Source organism: Dermacentor silvarum, chromosome 3, assembly GCF_013339745.2.
Source record: "Dermacentor silvarum isolate Dsil-2018 chromosome 3, BIME_Dsil_1.4, whole genome shotgun sequence".
NCBI classification, from domain to species: Eukaryota; Metazoa; Arthropoda; class Arachnida; order Ixodida; family Ixodidae; genus Dermacentor; species Dermacentor silvarum.
Window position 1 is genome coordinate 137,350,116 of NC_051156.1, and position 6,562 is coordinate 137,356,677.

The following is a 6,562-nucleotide window of genomic DNA, read 5'->3' on the forward strand; positions in this document are numbered from 1 at the left end:
AGAGTGGACGGTCGGGCTTTTGGTATGGTACTGATAAAAGTGTGTGTGTGTGGGGGGGGGGGGGGGGGAGAGGCGAGATTGGTTAGACCGCCTACAGTTTATTTAGGTCTTCCGTGGCAGTGCACGGCGTCCGAAAACATATGGAAGAATCGGTGCCTGTGTTGAGGTCGCATGGTTCCGGAGCTGGCTCGGTTCTCTTCCTGCGTGCCTATCGTGCTTTCTAAGCGGACAGCGGAACCCTTTGTGGAATGTAGAAAAATTACACATGCAAACTGCAGTTGCTTTTAGTGTTCTACCAACGTGAATCTAGAGAAAGAAAGTAATTTTTTTTCTGCTATCAAACGTTTATTTCACAAGATACAAAATGTGCATCACAGTGGGAAACATGCGCAGCAGCTCCAGTGACTTTATGTGTCAACAGTTTTCGTTTGCTCCAACAGGCAAGGTTCTTTCCTCCACAATTGACACACAGTAAGCTTGAAAATAAAAAAAAATGTTTGGTTGCGGCGCACGTTACTCTGCGTTATGGAATACGAAAAACGAAAAAAAAACAGTCATTTTATTCATTAATGCGCAAGAACACCTTCCAGGGGCGAAGACAGCAATTTATTTCGGGCGGACATGGGGGCACGCACTTGACCGGGGAGCAGGGGTGGCTGGGCAGGCGGGTTTTGTCGCACGACTTTTTATGCAAGGTATCCTGGCAGGCAGATTTTTTAGTTTTAATTTTATGAGGGGGTAGGGTGGGGGGTTGAGTCGGGCACATCCCGGTGTACTACTCTGTAGACACGATCGTAATCACGTTATATAGGCACCACGCAGGTCTGTTTGCCATGAATAAACTCGGTGAGGGGGCCCCTTAAGTTGGCAATATCTCCTAAAAATACTGCTGTAAAAAGACCAAAGTGAATTCCGGAAATCAGCGGTTGCGCGGGCACATTGAAGGAAACAATCAAAAGACATCGGAGTAGTCTGTAGGTGTGCGCACGCTCCGCTATTTACATAGCAGCATAGGAGCAACGAATGAGTAACGAAGAGCATAGGAGCCACATAGGAGCAACAAAGACCAGAGGTAGATGTTCGGAGTAAACGGAAGTTTTAATATTGTCGCGTGTGGAAAGACACAAACAAAGCAACTAATTACGAAGTATTTACAAGAGCAGCGCAGGCAGAGATCAAAATGGAAACCAGCTCGTGCCAAGCCCAGATGGCCATCTTCGTCGACCCCTGAGCCAGATCTCTTAAGCTTCTGTTGTGTCGCAACAATATATACGTTATTTCACTAGCGTGATCCAGTTCGTTAGAGAATCCGGTCCTGTCGGTCTCGTCCTGATGGTTAGTGTGTACTGCCTAGTAAGCTGCCTTCGAGATAAATACATTGCTTGAGGAAGGGTTTGCGTGTGTGCAATAGATAGATAGATAGGTAGATAGATAGATAGATAGATAGATAGATAGATAGATAGATAGATAGATAGATAGATGATAGAGAGTTAAGTTCTAAAAAGGTACCAAGGTTAAACTGAAAAGTAATCGCGTTTGCCACCCTGCACTGGCCACTGGGATCAGCGATTTATGACAGACAAATACAAGGGGTTACACCGGCTTGGGGACACAGCTATTTATATATGCCTGACATCTTTAGAAAAAAAAGCGTGCATGGCTTCTAACGTCGCGGGAGTGCATCGTCAAGAAACACTAAGTGTCTTCGAATAAGCACATTCAACCGACCATGCATTTCTCGCTACAGCGTGAACTCGTTAAATAAAAAAGGTGATTGCAAAAATGCCTTGTCACAGAGCGGGGATACAAACACAGGCTCTAGTGCATTGTTTAATACACAAGATGTTAAAGCACATTAGCCGACCCTTCACTAGTGCGTTCACAAAGCGAGCAGTCAATTTAGCCTCATATTACAAAGGGAGCAGCCGTTGGACGTGGATAAAAATTCCCGCACTCCTCAAACATTACCATACTGTTCGTTAACTGCTTGTCATGGTTAACACTAGCCTTCTTCATTCACAGCCAACAACACCAACAGCATATTTTTTAATAATAATAATAATCACAAGTAACAACGATCATGAAATTTGCAGCACTGACGACTTAATACGTTAATGCAATGCCCGCTTTGGTATGAGCCACGTCGAAATTCTCATGTCGAGAGGTGACAAGCAGACCGCCGAGATTTGTTCTTGCCTCTTTTTTCATCGTTCTTACTCTTTGTGCGCTGTTTCACATCGTGCACTAAAAATAATTCGCCAAGCTTTATGTCATTATGATCCAAAGCAACAGTAAAAAGAAACGTTATACAACTGGAATGTGAACGATGAATGCATCAGGAAAAGCAGGCATCTAGTTAGCCGCCTAAGCGGCTAAGGCTCCGACGAGGTTAAATCCAGGGATCCTGGCCGAAGACCTCTAATATGTGCACGGCCACCAAATGGATAACACGCTTTTTGATGACAACTTGACTAGATGAGCGCTTCTGAGTGAACATTCATTATGAGTGAACATACACGTGAGTGAACTTTCATCTGCGAGTGTGCGCACAATGACTCTTCTTCTCTACTTCTTCCTTCTTATCTTTTCCCTTCCCTTCGAGCAGGCTAGCCAACCGGGCGAGACCCTGGTTAATATCCAGCCTTTCCTTCATGTCTCTGTCCAGTTCACGCAGTGAACTGGAGAGAGACATTCTCTCCAGTTCTCTCCAGTTCATGTCTCTCTCCAGTTCACGCTCCGCCTTGACCATCGCGCCTGCACGTCGCTGGTTTCGATCCACCTATTACAGCGCAGCTGTTAGAACCTCGCTATAATGAACAATCCGTCGTCCGCAGCTTTGCCGAGCTGGGGGAGAGAGAGCTGAGAGAGAGAATGTAAGCAGAGTATAAAAGTAGCATCGCATCGCATAAAAATAGCATAGCGGATGCGAGGTGGAGAGGAGGAGTGAGGCAGGTGGTAGTGGGACGCGTAGAGCTGCTGCAGACGGAGACCGCGTTTCCCCACGTTCGCGCCGAACACGCCCGGGGCCTGTGACTGCAGCAGCGGCTTGGTACGTTTTGACCAGAGAACTGGACACTCGTCGCTTCCGAAAGACTGAAGCGAGAGATTGTTAATCTTAGCATTCTCAATCGGCACTGGCATGTCAAAAAATTATGCGTGGCTCTGCTATCGCAAACACCAGAGACCAGCGGAGATGGCGGAAGCCCAGCAAAAGTTGACTAAGTGTGTGGTTTGCCACTACTTTACTAGGCTTTCCCCAGCTCCGCTGGTCTCTGGTGTTTGCGATAGCAGAGCCACGGATAATTTTTTTTGCATTGTCACTTTATTCTTTGATCTAACATAATTAGGTGCCCTAACGTCATGCCATTCGCTTTAACAGAAGGTGCTACTACAAAATTTATGCTCAACCGTCAGTGCAGCGTCAACTCATCAACTTTTCTTAAGAGAGAGAGAGAGAGAGAGAAAATGCATATTCTCCAAGCAATTAATCCGAGTACCAAAAGTAAAAACCTTCTCGACGCGAAAACCAAATGATTCCGTCTCCTGCAGTTCGTCTTTCTTAAGGAAACATGACCGTTCAAATGTCGGGTTTTAAGCCATGTAATTTCAGCTTGTCCGACGTGCGCTGGCTCCGGGCTACTGGCTGCGCTCCAAATGAGAAAAGAGGCACCGGGTGTTGGGACAATGTTAACCTTTAAGAGCGCCACCACAGGCAAGAAAACAAGACGGAGAAAGTGCACATTGAACGGTCCGCGGCGCCTTTCTTGCAAGGCGCAGTTGGCGATTGGAGCGCAGCAAAGTGGGCCGTAAAAGAAATCCGCCGGGCAACAAATTTCTCGCCAGGCGTGTAACTTCAATCTCGACGAAGAAACAAGCCGCGCCTGCAGGCGAGCGCTCGCCTTGTTTCTCCACTATGGCCGGGCCCTTCGGCGTTATTCGGTACCTTGTCTTCTCTCTCCTCGTATTGTGGCTACAGCGGTCAGGAGACGGAGGGACGAAGCAGCGTTGTATAACAGCATTAGCGACGGGCAAAATGAAAGAAAGGCGCTCTGGTGTAGGGATCCGGCCAACCGCAACGATTCCGAAGATTTCTTTATTCTTTTCTTTGCTAGTTGTGTTACTCGGTTGTCGTCGGGAAAAAAAAAAAAGAAACAGACACCAACCGCAAAAAGCACACCTACATGAAATAAACGAGGCAGAGATTGCGCGATCGACCACACGGCGCCCCAATTAAATGCAGTGGCTGCCCGCAACAACACACGCGCTCGTATAGATTCGCAAGTCTACATCGCCGCTCTGACGCTTATACGCACTCTGAAACACACACAGCGTACTGAGGTAGCGCAGAAAAAGAAAAGGTGATTTTGCTACATATTTACGCCATGCCTTGAAAAGTTACGACTGTGCAGGGATGACAGAGATGTTAAGCTGCACAAGTAATAAACATCTTTCGGCCCGTGTTTCTACTTTTCGATGAACCTCTTGAAGCCAACTTGTAACACTGGATATCTGCCGCATTTCACTGACAAAAAAAAAGAACAAAAAAAAAAAGAAACTAAAGTTTATCCGGTGCTGGGCGGAATCAAACCCGCGAAGTGAGACAATCTTTCCCGAATATATATTGACACAGCCGCCTCGCGCGGATTTCATGGCTGCGCCGCTAGATTGCGCACCGTGTTGAGTGGAAAGCTCGAGAGAGGGAGCCGGTTGCATACGGGCCTCATGCAGGACGCGTGTGGGTGGCGGGTGTGTCGCTACATCGCATTAACGTCGGTTTTCATCGTGACGTTTGTTGCGCCGGGAATTTCTAATAATGATTAATGTAATGAAATCTATACCGTCTGCTCATGTCGTAGAGTCAAAGCCAATCCGTATTCTAGGCAAAAACATTTCGCAAGGGCATTTTGCCGAGGACGCCGTTCGAAGTATCTAGCGCAGAACTTCGTGTTCGTCTCGTCTTTCTGACGCAACACGAGACAGCGCGTAGCCTGGGTTTCACGGACGTGTGAAGAGGGCTCCTTTTTTTTGCGTATTATTTTTCTGGCTGCGCCTTTCGTTGGTAAATCTCTATCAACTGCGACACTCCAGGATACTACAACTGCAGGCTGGATGACCGGATTGTGAGGTAAGCTTTTCTGCAAATTTGGCTTGTGCAGAGAAAAAAACATACAGTCACACAAAGTTAGATTAAACCTTTAATAATACTTTAGAATAGATAGCGATAGCATTGTGTTTGGTATACCAGACAGATGCCAAAACGTTTGCAATTAGAAAATAGAAGGGCCATTTTCTTATAATAATTTGTCCTCAGTTTCTTCATTGGTTCGATTATTCTTGCTCGGCATGTATACAATCTGCGCAAACTCAAACAGAAAAGAGTAGTAAGCAACAGCTAGAAAGCGCTATTGCATTCGTATGCTGATGTTTAAAACAGTGACTCAAATCGGGCTGGGAACGGTACTTATAACGGCACATTGCTTAAACATAGAGTGTATGCCGGTTGCCCGTCACTGTCCAGTATAATTACGTGCAACAAGTGCTATGATTATTTTCTTCCACGTTGAAGTTTTTATGTATTTATTTTGTCTATTAATTCTCTTACCCGCAGCGCCACTTAGGCGTGACAGTGGGGGGAGGGGTTACATACAGCAAAGCAAAACAAACTAGAGCACTACGTATAAAGACTTTATACATCAATAACAAACAAAAATAAATAAGTGTAGTACATCAGAATAGTAATGCACATTTCCGACATAAATAATCAAGGATGCGCTAAAGAGCTTTGGTAAATCGAAAATGGCATCGTCCAACAAGTACGCTATTTAAATATACACAGCAACCCCTACTCATATTACAAGAAAAAAAAACGTAGGCAATCCTGGTTGTACGAACATGTATGTATGTATGTATGTATGTATGTATGTATGTATGTATGTATGTATGTATGTATGTATGTATGTATGTATGTATGTATGTATGTATGTATGTATGTATGTATGTATGTATGTATGTATGTATTATGTATGTATGTATGTATGTATGTATGTATGTATGTATGTATGTATGTATGTATGTATGTATGTATGTATGTATGTATGTATGTATGTATGTATGTATGTAGGTAGTATGTATGTATGTATGTATGTATGTATGTATGTATGTATGTATGTATGTATGTATGTATGTATGCATGCATGCATGCATGCATGCATGCATGCATGCATGCATGTATGTATGTATGTATGTATGTATGTATGTATGTATGTATGTATGTATGTATGTATGTATGTATGTATGTATGTATGTATGTATGTATGTACGTGTTCTTTTGTTTCTTTTAGTTTCATGTCCTGACGGCACTGATGTGTTTGGTCACGAACAAGGGAAGGCGTTCACTTCACTATTTCTTGCGTCCCCCCCCCCCCCCCTCCCCCCTCGTCTTTTCTATTCCAGCAATGTTATAAGCGAACTTGAAGGGAAGATTGGGTAGTAGACCAACTTCAAACTTTCTTCTTGCCATTGTTATCATTTTATAGTCGTCAGCAGAGTAGCTTGCTTACTT